At 36.5% G+C, this 13,745-nt stretch overlaps 1 long non-coding RNA gene across 1 annotated transcript; it reads left to right on the top strand.

Annotated features, from left to right (window-relative positions):
• The first annotated feature begins 1,919 nt into the window (after positions 1-1,919).
• On the top strand, positions 1,920-3,029 carry LOC149665082 (uncharacterized). Its single transcript, XR_016368459.1, has 2 exons — positions 1,920-2,260; positions 2,882-3,029. It is a non-coding gene; the product is annotated as an uncharacterized LOC149665082 (long non-coding RNA).
• The last annotated feature ends 10,716 nt before the right edge of the window (positions 3,030-13,745 follow it).

The raw sequence follows: 13,745 nt of genomic DNA, 5'->3' as shown, positions 1-13,745 counted from the left end.
GCAGTGTTCAAAAAAGGCATTTGTTCAAAAACGCCAATTTATCAACTTTTTGTGGCTTCAGACGACTTCTCTTTGGAGTGACAGAATCCCCAGTTATGTTGAATGCGCGCTCACTATCAGCAGAAGTTGGAGGATAGTTAACATTTTTTTGGCCAAACAAGTGAGATTGGATATAAATGTTCGTTGTTTTTCCACCACAGGAAAGGACATTCATTTTTGTCACATTGGCCTTTAAGGTAGGATTCTATTTCGTTTTTAATTTTCAATCTGAGGGATCCAACTGAGGATAAATTAATTACGTTTGCAGAGTTTTTCTTCTTGAATTCTTCAAAATCATCCCATATGGTCAAAGAATTTTTATCAGGATGAGGAGAATTTTTACTGGATTTAGCATTTTCTTGCACTTGAACCTCTGAATATTTTGGCTCTTTAATGCTATGGAATAAATCTCGTCTTCTATTTTCCCTTTCACGATTTCGACATTCTGCAAGGTAGAACAAGATGGCCCCGGCCAGATTACACTTCTCGCGCCCTCTAGTGACTAGAATTAGTATTACTATATTCGTTGACCCCGACAAATTTAAAATTTTCAGGTTTTTTCCATTGTTTATAAAATAGCATTCCGATTATGAATAAAACCAATCTAGTAAGAATTTGGTTTACAGTTTAATTAAATAAGTAATTAACTGTAGTGTTCAAGTCTTGGCGGATTAATTAGGCGAGATATACTAATCAGTATCCAAGATTTATTCTACCATATGATTATGGTCATTCGTTACATTGGGTGAGGATGGGGCGCCATCTAGGTTGTGTTTGGAATAGGCGGGAATTACGAATATAGCAATACTCTCCCGTGAGATTAAAACCCAGTGACTGTATGAGTCTTAAGATAATGTGAGGGTTTAACAATAAAATTCGAAGATCATTGGCAACTTGTAATATTGCGCTATGCATTTGTAACAGTTTGGTTGAGCTTAATGAGGTAGATTGTAATTCAGATTTAACTTTGTTTAACTCACTATTTTATACTGTCCTTTATGAGGTTATTGTTATTGTGGTGAAAAGTTTGTTTAAAGTCATTATTTATACTGTCCTTTATGAGGTTATTGTTATTATGGTGAAAAGTTTGTTTAAACTTATTATTTATACTGTCCTTCATGAGGTTATTGTTATTATGGTGAAAACTTGGTTTAGCTGCTGTCTCATAGGTTGAGCCTTTCAGGCGCTCGTCTGTTTCGGAGTGGGCGGCGGCGAATTGGTGTCGTGGATGTGGTGGTGGTCCTTGGGACCAGTGACCCTCGCATTAATTATTATTTTACCGGTCCCACTATAAATTAAATTTCTAAAATGGTGAGAATAAAAAGCACGTAAATACACAAAAGTAAAGAAGCTGAAAATTCTAATTGAATTTGAATTTTTTACTGTAGCAAAAAGTAGCATATAACAATCCATAACAGTTAACTTTTATTTCTTATCACAATTTTTCAACTAGTTGCCACTAAATATCAATCAACATGTCTAATGATATTTGAAGTTCTTAATCCTTTTCTGAACTATCTTTATTCCTTATTGCATTTTACATAAATTCGGTGGCAATATCTTCTCTCGCTATCAGTAAGCCAGATCAAAATCTTGTAATGTGACCATACACTACTGAGAAATACGACTACTGACAACTAGTACTGGCTATGGTCTAGACTGTTGACTACAAGAGATTCATTCTAGAGTATAGACGCTAGACAAGATCAATAGTTAATAGAATACAAAACTTTTGTAGGGAAGTTGTAGCCAAGGAGTACTAACTACCTAGGAGTAGAATTGGTAGAAAATGTGTTGAGCTAGAAAAATTCTACTAAGGAACCCCGAATTTATAAACTGGTCCCACCGTCTATTTTTTCCAAAAACCATAATTTATAAAGTGCTCCCTGATACCACTGACCCCAACTTTTGGAATAAATAAACTGGTCCGAGCAATTAATAAACTGGTTTGGGACTTGTAAACCTGTCTTATTTCCTACCCTGTAGTGACGAGCCCATGATGTAAACAATAAAGATGGCCGCGAGCTACACGTACGCTCAGGAGGTTTAAGCCTCGGTCTTTAGTGTATCGGGGAGACGGGGAGTCGGGGACTCGGGGTCCGAGTAACGGGAGTTTCTGAAGCGTTTGCAAATCTTATTTAAATTTATATTTTTATTATTATGTAACCGATTTATATTACTGAACGAATTGTACCTTATACTGTAGCAGACCACCCTAAAAGTTAGGCCAAGGTTTTGCAACTGTTGCTGATATTTAACTAGTTATGCCACCACATGGATATTTTAAAATCATTTCCTAACTTTAGAATAAGGTACACACTTCGGCGTATGAGCCTGAGGTTAGGAAAAAACATTTCTTTGGTGACGATGGCCTAGGTTGCCAAACTAACAAAAAACTCTTGGCAACAGAGCTGCCAGAATACAAAGTTTAAGGAAGACAAAATATTAAAATATTGCTAGTCCATTCTTAAACAAAATTATACGTTCTTTCTGGACTGGTACAGTTTTACTACCCCCATAATTGGAAAGGCCTATTAATAATTATCTTAATGTTCTTTTTATTAATGAGCTTAAGTTGTAAATTGTCCATGCCTATTAATAATTATCTTAATGTTCTTTTTATTGATGAGCTTAAGTTGTAAATTGTTTATGCCTATTAATAATTATCTTAATGTTCTTTTTATTGATGAGCTTAAGTTGTAAATTTTTAATTTGATACTTTCATAGTAACGTTAATTAAACCTTCAATACCTTGATTTAACTTTTCATTTATAATCCTTATTTAATTTAAGGATGATGTCAGTTTGTAAGTCTCGTTAATTTAATTCCCCCTTTCCCACAGAGAGGGTCTGAAAATTTAAATCACTTGGCAGAGACTGGAGATCTTCAACATTCAGTGACAGACTCTGAATCTCAATGGGCATTTAAAAAAGTGTATAAATTTAAATTGAAATTCCAAATTATAATTAAATACTTTTTGTTTGATATGTTGATATTAACGTAATCAATCCTTGAATACTCTATTGGTACTATCAACACCATCGTTAAATTTAATACTTAAATAATATAATTTTTTTTAAATATAATAATCAAATTAGCGACTTATAATTAGTTAACTTATGTATGTTTCATTGATTAAAATTACATTTCTAAAAATTGTTAGGTAGATAGCACTTTCATGTTGCATGTAGAAATTTCATATTTCCGTGGATTAAGAGATGAATACGTTGATTCCGTTTGTCGTTGATTAAAATTACTTTCATTTTGATCATAAATTTCATTTTATATCTTTGAGTTGTTGATTTTATTTTTAAATTATCACTTACGTAACTGTTATTAGTTGATGAACCCAGCGAGAGCGGAAACTGCCAAAATGATTAGTTAATTTTGCAAAGAATCTGCAATTTAATTCTGCAAAAATGTACCTATTATTTTATGTCAGTTCCATTAAGTGATCATTTAATTTTGAACTTGCCAAACAAATAGTGAGCAATGATACCTCCGTCCCAAACCAGTTATAGTTTTAAATCGCTGACTCGAGTTTCATTTTGTTAATACATTTAATTTTTTTCATTCAGTTGTTGATTTTTATTAGTAAACCAACCTAACGAGAGCGCGATATCTTAAGGTGGGTTTCCAAACGCGCTTGAACAGCTAAAAGATTGAGCTCAAGCTTGAAAATTTCAAGTTTACGCTTAAGCTCCAGGTCGGTACCATTTCCAAACCCGCTTTTTAAGTAGCTTGCGATTGAAAAGTAGCCCGGTTGCGCTTGAAAATCGCGTCAAGCTTGTATCTGTCGTGAGTAGATATTTGCTTGAGCTTAGACAATTCAAGCTTGACGTCATAGACGTTTTGGCCAATGAGGATCAAATTTCATATGGCCAAGGCCCAAGTTTTTATAAATTCGGACTCGGAGTCTCGGTTTGAGAAAGTCAAATCAAATGAAGATGCTTACACAACGCGAATTGAAAGAATTAATTAAAAAGTAAGCAGGGAAATAAAGAAAAGGCGGTGGTGAAAGAAATATTTATCTAGTTATAAATAAGCCAGCAATTTGGGATAGACGAAGAAAATATAGATACTGTGGAATGCCACTGCAAATTTATTGCAACTGAAATGAAATTCTCAAGTAGGTTCAATATAGTTTTATCAAGGTATTTTGCTATTCAAATAGCCTTTGAAAGTTTGAGGACACGTGTAATTAAATCTATGTGTTTATTTTTGTTTGGCTTGAACTTTGAAATTAACTGAATTAGCAACAAATTCCGTTTAATAAGCAGCAAACGTCGTTTCCGCTGGTTGATAATCGCCATTTCGATTTCAGAATTTTTTGAACTGCTACGCGAGCTAGATTCTTTGGAAACAGGTAACGCTTGTGCTCATACTTATGCTACGGCGCAAGATGGCGCTAGTTATAGGAGCGCTTGAGACGCGCGGATTTTGAAACGCTCAAGCTCAATCATTTTTACTTTCAAGCGCGTTTGGAAACCCGCCTTTAGAGTATAAAACCTTGACCCTAACTTTTAAGCAGACGAGTCTTCGAAAACGATATCCTTGGTGAAATTAGAAAACTCTCTCTGCTTAGCGCGCCTTCCGTCGGGGAGAACTTTAATTTCTTTTTTGATTAATATGATAATATTAATTGTAATGTTTAAGTTCCCAAGTAGAAATCTAATCTTGCCTAGGATTAAAAAGATATATAATAATTATAAATTGAAAAAAAATTGCAAGCAACACAGCGCTAAAGGCAGTCTGGCGCGCGTGCGAAGTCTGTCTGTCTCTCCTCTACCGCCAAACGATACAATATATATATATATATATACGACTGCATCCAGTCACCCAGTGTAGCGCGTCGGGGAGGTGGGGGGGGTCCATATCCTTCTACCTCTCTCTTCTCTTGACTCTAACTTAACTCGCTCTCTGTTATAAGCGAGCGTAGCTACGTGGTAGCGCGCGCGGGCGAGCGTCTTCACTGACGTCTCGTATGGATTTGGACGTCGCAGGTTCGCCTCCCGACACCGACAGAAAAATAATTTAATTTGAATTAAGAGGTTTAACGTGAACTACGGGTGAATTTGGAGTCGAAAATTCGCGGGAAATTTGAAATTCAAAAAGTTTATTTATGAAGAATCTTATTATGCGGTTACACCAAATCCAGCCAGCCGTCCAGCCAACAGAGGTCGGAACAATACTTTTCAGCTCTAAAGAGCGCAAAAGTAAAAAGGTGTACAAACATAAAGATAGGTGCCTATCAAATTATAATATTGAGGTGTGCTAGGATTCAAAAATGGGTGAAAACCTAAAAATTAGGTGTGCTGTCATACTACAAGATCTAGGTGTGCTTTGATTGAAAAAGGTGTGAAAAAGAAAAAGGTAGGTGTCCTATCATATTATAATATCGAGGTAAGCTAGGATTGATAAATGAAAGAAAGGTGTTCTGTGATATTAAGTAAGGTTAATTTCAAAGTCAAATACATAGAAAATTGATTTTGAACGATTTTAATTCTCCGCTCGACTGGCTTCAGTCCGATTGGTCGAAATGAAATGAACGCCCGACCTACCGATAGATAATCGAAGCTTAAAAGGTGCGCGCTTTATTACTTATCTAAGCCTCGGCGCTCGGACGCTTACGGGGAAACGTCCCTAGTTCTGTACCCGTTGTGAAAAGTAGGTGTGCCGGCGCGGATTCGCTGCTACCGTAAAGCCGACGCTAAGCCTCGGTGTTTCGGGGAGTCCGTCTCCGGGAAACGAGAATTGTTTTCGCCGGTGCGTGGAGGACGTGTGCCGGCTTGTGAAAAAATAAGAGGAAGGTGTGATGGGATGATAAGAATAGGTGTGCTAGGATGATAAGAATAGGTGTGCTAGGATGATAAGAATAGGTGTGCCAGGATGATAAGAATAGGTGTGCTAGGATGATAAGAATAGGTGTGCTAGGATGATAAGAATAGGTGTGCTAGGATGATAAGAATAGGTGTGCTAGGATGATAAGAATAGGTGTGCTAGGATGATAAGAATAGGTGTGCTAGGATGATAAGAATAGGTGTGCTAGGATGATAAGAATAGGTGTGCTAGCTTATAGTTTGTGAATAAAAGGTGTGCTAGCTTATAGTTTGAATAAAAGGTGTGCTAGCTTATAGTTTGTGAATAAAAGGTGTGCTAGCTTATAGTTTGTGAATAAAAGGTGTGCTAGCTTATAGTTTGTGAATAAAAGGTGTGCTAGCTTATAGTTTGTGAAGAAAAGGTGGACCATACTTTGGATAGATGGTATGAAAGGATAGATAGGTGAGTCGGGATAGTATAATAGCGAGGTGACTCGTAATTTAAATGGAAAAATGATTTTGACCAGTTTAAATTCTCCGCTCGACTGGCTTGACTATCCGATTGGTCGAAATGAAATGAAATCGAGACCTAGCGATATTTTCTCGAAGCTTAAAAGGTGTGCGTTTTATTATTTTGCTAAGCCTCGGTGCTCGGACGCTTACGCGGAAACGTCCGTAGTTCTGCACCGGTTGTGAAAAGTAGGTGTGCCGGCGCGGATTCGCAGCTACCCTAAAGCTGACGCTATGCCTCAGTGTTTCGAGGAGTCCGTCTCCGGGAAACGAGAGTTATTTACGCCGGCGCGTGGAGGACGTGTGCCGGATTGTGAAAAATTAGAGGGAGGTGTGCTGGGATGATAAGAAGAGGTGTGCTAGCTTATAGTTTGTGAATAAAAGGTGTGCTAGCTTATAGTTTGTGAATAAAAGGTGTGCTAGCTTATAGTTTGTGAAGAAAAGGTGTGCTAGTCTATAGTTTGTGAAAAGGTGTGTATGATTAACAGGTGCGCTATAATTTGGATACAGGGTGTGAAAGGATAGATAGGTGCGTCGGGATAGCAGACGAGACTGTACCCGTTGTGAAAAGTAGGTGTGTCGGCGCGGATTCGCTGCTACCGTAAAGCCGGCGCCAAGCCTCGGTGTTTCGGGGAGTCCGTCTCCGGGAAACGAGAATTGCTTTCGCCGGTGCGTGGAGGACGTGTGCCGGCTTGTGAAAAAATAAGAGAGTCAAGGAGGTGGATGCATAGCGCGAAGGATCAAAGACTGGCAAGGAGGAGTATTACTATAAGGCTTGTTTTTGAATTCAATATTTGGTATGGAAGGATAGTTAGATTTTACACTTCTCGGTGTGATAATTTTTGTAGGAATTTACTGAAATAAAATTGTGCTGGCGTTTTTCTTTCACTTACTTAACGCTTACCCTAAGCCTTGGTATTGTCGAAGCCTTGGTATTTTTGGGAGCTCGCAGTGTGACAAAAATTACTATATAATAGTCTGCATTGTGATATACTCCCTCAGATGAGTCAAAATAGCTATTCTTAAAGTGTTGTGAAAGTGTGCTGTTGTGAAAGGTATGCCTTTTAGGGTCCATCCTCTGTTCTCCAATGTAAGTCCATGATCAACATATCCGTGAAAATGTTTGCCATTCCATCGAATTTCTTTTCTTATGGACATTTCATCAAACATTAACGAGCACAGGATTGGAAAAGTTGACTTTTCTATTTCTTTTTCAGAAATTCAAAGCTTTGCGCTGTAAAGCCTGGTTCTCCATAGATTTTAGCAGCCCAATATCTAATGGTGTTTGGGATGCGACGCAGATATCTGTAAGCCTTGGGACTGTAGGAATGTAGAGTCACGGCAAATTCTCTTAGAGCACTGCTATACGCTTTTCTTGTTTTGTTTTTTAACCCTCCTGCCTTCATTTGCTGGTAAATTTCTTGCGCCATTGGTGTAAACATATCTTCAAATTCCACTAGGCTTTCCTCTATCATGAGCTTGCCTTTTCGCAGTTTTGTTATAACGTCTTTAAAACTTTGTAATTTCTTATCGCGATACAAGACCCTTTCGTTGGTAATTCTAAACGTCTTTTGGATGGCTTTTCTTCTATCCGCTTGGCTTTGAAGCAGCCTTTTCAGTTTGAAAATTTTTCTCTCCTGTATAAAATATTTTGGCCTAAATAACACGCAAGGTATATTTGCTAAAAGATGTCCATCAAAACCCTAACCTTTTTTTAATCAAAACTTGAAATGTTTCAAGACCTTTACCGACGGGTGTAGGTTAACTCTGAATAAAGCATAAAAATTCTACTGTAACCCTGTCACTAAAAGTCTAAAACTAACGATTTGTTATTTTAATTTAAATGGTCAAGTTCTATTGGGCTAATATGTTTTCGGCTTTTAACTGTACCACTACACGATGGTTCAGATTTTGATTGTTCTTCTAAATTCTGTCTCTTTATTGCATTAGTGATAAGTTCATTAACCTCTTGATGCTGATCCTAATTTTTAGATTTATAAATTATCTGGTAAATATGAGTTAAATTTTATTTTTTACATTTTTGTCACTGCTAATATCTATAAATTGAGCTTCGTCTGCTAATATTGGGTCAATTGAAACTTCCATGTCTTCTTTTCCATTGGAAGACTGTTTAAACACCTCTGGAGTAGTTGTCGATCGATATCTCTCTCGATCTCGATAGTATCCGCCGAGATTTCGAAAATCGCGATTCTATAAGCATTTGTCGAGCGACATCTTATTCGATGTCGATCTCATCGGCTTTTTAGGTGGTGAGAACGATCTCGAATGGGATTTTATCCAATGAAACGAGATCGTTCCGTTAATTCCCCGTATACTCCCCCATTCACAGTGTCAATAAAAAATGGCTCTGAGTGCAGCTCATCTCGAGTTGCTATATTTAGCATACGATGTAGCAAATCAAAATAATAGACAATTTTCGACGTGAAAGAGTAATACACAATTTTCGACGTGAAAGAGTAATACACAATTTTCGACGTGAAAGAGTAATACACAATTTTCGACGTGAAAGAGTAATACACAATTTTCGACGTGAAAGAGTAATACACAATTTTCGACGTGAAAGAGTAATACACAATTTTCGACGTGAAAGAGTAATACACAATTTTCGACGTGAAAGAGTAATACACAATTTTCCAAAACAATGGTCCCAATAATTTGTTGCCAACTTTTCCAAATAATGGTCCCAATAATTCGCTGCCCCCTCATCCAAACAATGGTCCCAATAATGCGTTGCCACCTTTTCCAAAACAATGGTCCCAATAATGCGTCGCCAACTTTTCCAAAACAATGGTCTTAATAATTCGTTGTCACCTTTTCCCAAACAATGGTTCCAATAATTCGCTGCCCCCTCATCCTAAACAATGGTCCCAATAATTCGCTGCCCCCTGATCCAAAACAATGGTCCTAATAATTCGTTGACACCTTTTCCAAAACAATGGTCCCTATAATTCGTTGCCACCTATTCCAAAACAAAGGTTCAAAAATTTGTTGCCACCTTTTCCAATACAATGGTTCCAATAATTCGGTGCCACCTCATCCAAAACATTGGTCCCAATTATGCGTTGCCACCTTTTCCAAAACAATGGTCCCAATAATTCGTTGCCACCATTTCCAAAACAATGGTCCCAATAATTCGTTGCCACCATTTCCAAAACAATGGTCCCAATAATTCGTTGCCACCTTTTCCCAAACAATGGTCCCAATAATTCGCTGCCCCCTCATCCAAAACAATGGTCCCAATTGATTGCAATATGACTTTACAATCTAAGAAAGTTCGAAGTATCATTCAAACCGCAAATATTAGAGCTTCTACAAAGTTACAAAGTATACTTCAACGATCTTAGATTGTAAAACTACCACATTAAGTCTGTAGCGCTCGGCAGTCGTACAGTTTTCTAGCAATCTAAAAATCGATATCAAGTTCTAAAATTTTCATTATTATGATTTAACTTTTAATAAAAACTTATTCGTTGATATCGACCTTTGAACTTAAAAATGTTGGGTAATAAAGTGTTCTTTCAAAATAAAACTAAAGCTTCCACCATAAATAGCCACCAACAGCCAAAAAACTAAAAACTACAGAGAATTATAGTAAGTATAGTGTATTTGCCAAAAATATAAACTCAACATGGATTAAATAAAAAAAAACGTTAAATAAAACCCTGGACATAAACGCGGTCAAACCTGTGAAAATTTGCGTGTAACTTGAGCTCTGTCCACCGACGGCTTGACCTCCTCAACGGGGGCACTGACGTAATTCTCAACTTCTTCGTTTGATTTGTTGAAACTCGTTTTCTACAAGGGGTTAAAAATTAGATTAGTATTTACAATTAAGAAATAAGCTTAACGACCAATTAAAAGCAAATGGATAATAAATGAATGAATCGGTTTATGCGGGTGATTAACAACTACCAATTATCGAACAGATATGCTAGTTTTAGCCTCTTATAGATATTTTCTTCACTAACTGAAGTTATTGAGCCATTCGCAAAACTGTGTTTCTACATTCCAAAAATTCATTCCGAAAAAACAAACATTTAACAGAAAACGTGCAACATTCCCGTTAATGACGTATTAAAGTAATATAATGGCGTATTTCATTTAGTTTATTATATTACTAAACTTAATTTTAGCCAGTGTAAAAAATAATTTAACCTAATTAATTAGAAAACTGCGTTTTAATTTCCCTTTAAAGAGAAGATTTTTTCTACAATTTTGGTCTATTTTTAATTTTCTAAATTTCATATTAAATAACGAATGATCTTTTCTATAAGGTAAAATATTGCAGGTGATAAAAGGCTTATGACAAGCAATATTTCACGGTTTTAAAATAAATCACAAGAACTAATTTAGGTGATAAGGGTTATATATAAAATCATTATGCAATAAAACAAGAATCCATATAAGACCTGGGAATGTTCAAAGATATAATAGGGCTGCATTGCCATTTATTATCTTTGGGTTTCTCATTTAGAATTTCAACTACATTATTGCAATGATATAAACAATACAGTGCAAAAGTATAAGCTAGGCCTATTTCAGGTCTTATATGGGTTCTTGAATACAACGCAACAAACCTTCGTGGAGCAGATCGCGAAGGAGTTGTACTTGAATCTTCAGGTTCTTCAGAAATTAATTTTATATTAAATTACATTAAAAATGGCTTAGTTACAAATTGCAAATGATTGAATTTCACTACCATTTTGAACGCTTTTAAACCGTTCACTTTTCTCAAAAACAACGCTTGGAACTTTGAGAAATATTTTAGGGTCGTACGATCCAACAGCTGACGCAGCACACACCCTGTTTTAAAATTGACAAATGAATGAAGTATCCCGACCGTAATTGACAAATGAATGAAGTATCCCGACCGTAATTGACAAATGAATGAAGTATCCCGACCATAATTGACAAATGATTTCTGTGTTTTATTTTAAGTATTTCGTATACACAGCACCAAATGAATAAGCTACGTTTTAACTACAAAAAACAGTCTAATAGATTTTTAAGAGAGCATTTATTTTATAAAAACAATTCTAGACAGCAATTTTAAGGATTTCTCTAAAGTTTTCTGTGTCAAGAGAGGATGTAGAGAAACTTTCATTACTCTTTTAATAAAGACTTATCCACAGAAATGTAACCCACAAAAATCAATTCCCTGACTTTGCTGAAATATTTTAAATTCCAGGTTTTCCCTGACCCGTGGCAACCCTGTTTTAGCGTTTAGAAATTTTACCCACTAAAATCAAATTCCCTGATTTTTCATTGACTTTTTCGCCCATTTTTAAATTCCCTGACTTATCCAGGTTTTCCCTGACCCGTGGCAACCCTGTATTAGCGTTTTCAAATAAGTTCAGAAACTGGTTCTATGCGGACATAAAGCGTTTAAAACAGCGCCATCTATCGCCAATAAACGGAAACATGATTCGTTTCCGTCCCCCCCCCCTCCCCCAAAAAAACAAAGGACTTTAAAGTTTTTTTTTGGCCTATTTACGCTACTCTGTCTATAGACACTCTAATTCAAGGTTGAGAAAAATCAAACCACTATCAACAATTTTCAACTCAAAGTGGTATATGATGATTGTTTCAAAGTTTTGGGCCAAGCCAATTACATTTATCAATAGTTCTCTATTGCTCATGTCATTTTAAACTGTCCACTTTATAACTTAAATAACAATTTCATTAGATGTTTATATAAATTTCCAAGCCAATGGGTTAATTAGCCCTAAATTTAAAAAGTTCCACTGTCAGAGAGAAAATACATGAAGCAAATACAAAATAGAAATTAAATCATTGTCTCAATAAAATATCCTAGGCTTATACTCCCTTTTAAAATGTCAGCTAAGACAACACTACAAGTAGTTCCTCCCCATTGTAAGTAGTACCCCGAGATGGTAGTACGAAGAGGGAGGCTGCCATATTAGGCTATTTTTCCTCGTGCCACAAGGCAACGGCAATGAAGCCAGAGTTCATTACAGGCAGGAAGGAGGCTAGCCAACTTACACTGCCTCTAGTGGTGCTTCTTGGCACAAGGCAAATAACCTAGTGGAATGTTTTATAGCAGAGCTTCTTCATGTTTAAAATATTAAAAAATGCCTAAATCTATTACTAAGATTATAAATGAACACATTTAGATTTTGAAGGCATTGCAGTGAGAATAAAAGCTTCGGAAGATGTCAAAGCTAGAGCTTCCCTGTAGGGGTAATACCAGAACATGGACTTACCTTCTTTTTAAACAAATTAACCGTAAATGTTGCCACACATAAAGGGGGTCAGATTTCAGTCTTATAGCCCCCTTAGTCAAGTAAAGATAATTGCAAAAACTGGAGGGCTTTGGGCAATGATGGGCCCATTATACAGGGTTAAAAATATTAGGAATAGACAAATTTCATTTAATTTAAATTCAGTGCCCTCAATCTAGATTGAAGGCAAAATTTGAAATAGTTAACTTTTCTAGAAACTAACTAAAATTATCAATCACACACAAAGGTTAAGATATTTTCAAGTCTATGGGCTACAACAAACTAATTATAATACTTCATTTAGTAACAGACATTACAGGCAACCACAGAAGGCCTAGGCCTGTAAAGTGTGGCTACCGGGACAAATAAAACTTAAACTTAAATTATAACATTATAAATAAATACAAACAAAGAGATATGGTTCAAAGAGTTATATTACCGATATTCTCATTAAACCGTTTAACTTTGGCTTTTGGAAACATTTTAACGCGAAAGTATACAAGCAGTTCACACTGGCTGGTCCATTATCGCAAAACTAAGTTAACTAATTTTTGATCTAATGATTAAATCCGCCGCGTAGACTGTCGACTCTCTTCACCATTCACAAGGCAGGAAAAAGTTTTGAAAACAACAGCCTGCAATTTGATTGATTGCAATTTTAATGCAGACGACTGTTTCATTCTGTAGTGTGGAACTGACCATGGTGCTAAAGAGTACACGTCACCCTTGTAGCGGTGTTTTAGGTGGTTTGAAAGACCTTCAACTTACTAACTACATAAGTGTTTGAAATCAGATAAATTCACGACGCTCGTAGATACAGAACCTTTATTCTCCACGCTCAAGCAAAAACTGACCGTTTCCCTTTTCTTGTCTCTCGCACCCTGAAGGCCCAGGGATTGGGTTGAGCCCATCCCTCGTTAAATCTAGGTGGTCCTTCTTAAACTATCTCCAGACATCTTGGCGACACAAAAGAAAGGAGAGAGTCCTTTCCAATAAGAAAGGAAATAGTCCGTGAGCCACGGAGCCACGCTACATTTTCCCTCGACTAAGATGGGCATAAGGCCCCAGCAAAATATTCGTTGGAAAAAAAATTAAAAGAAAACCAGAAACAAGG

Source organism: Phalangium opilio, unplaced genomic scaffold (assembly GCF_054372755.1).
Source record: "Phalangium opilio isolate 3A_F unplaced genomic scaffold, DU_Popi_V2 ptg000061l_1, whole genome shotgun sequence".
Taxonomy (NCBI): domain Eukaryota; kingdom Metazoa; phylum Arthropoda; class Arachnida; order Opiliones; family Phalangiidae; genus Phalangium; species Phalangium opilio.
This window is presented reverse-complemented; position numbering and strand designations above follow the sequence as displayed.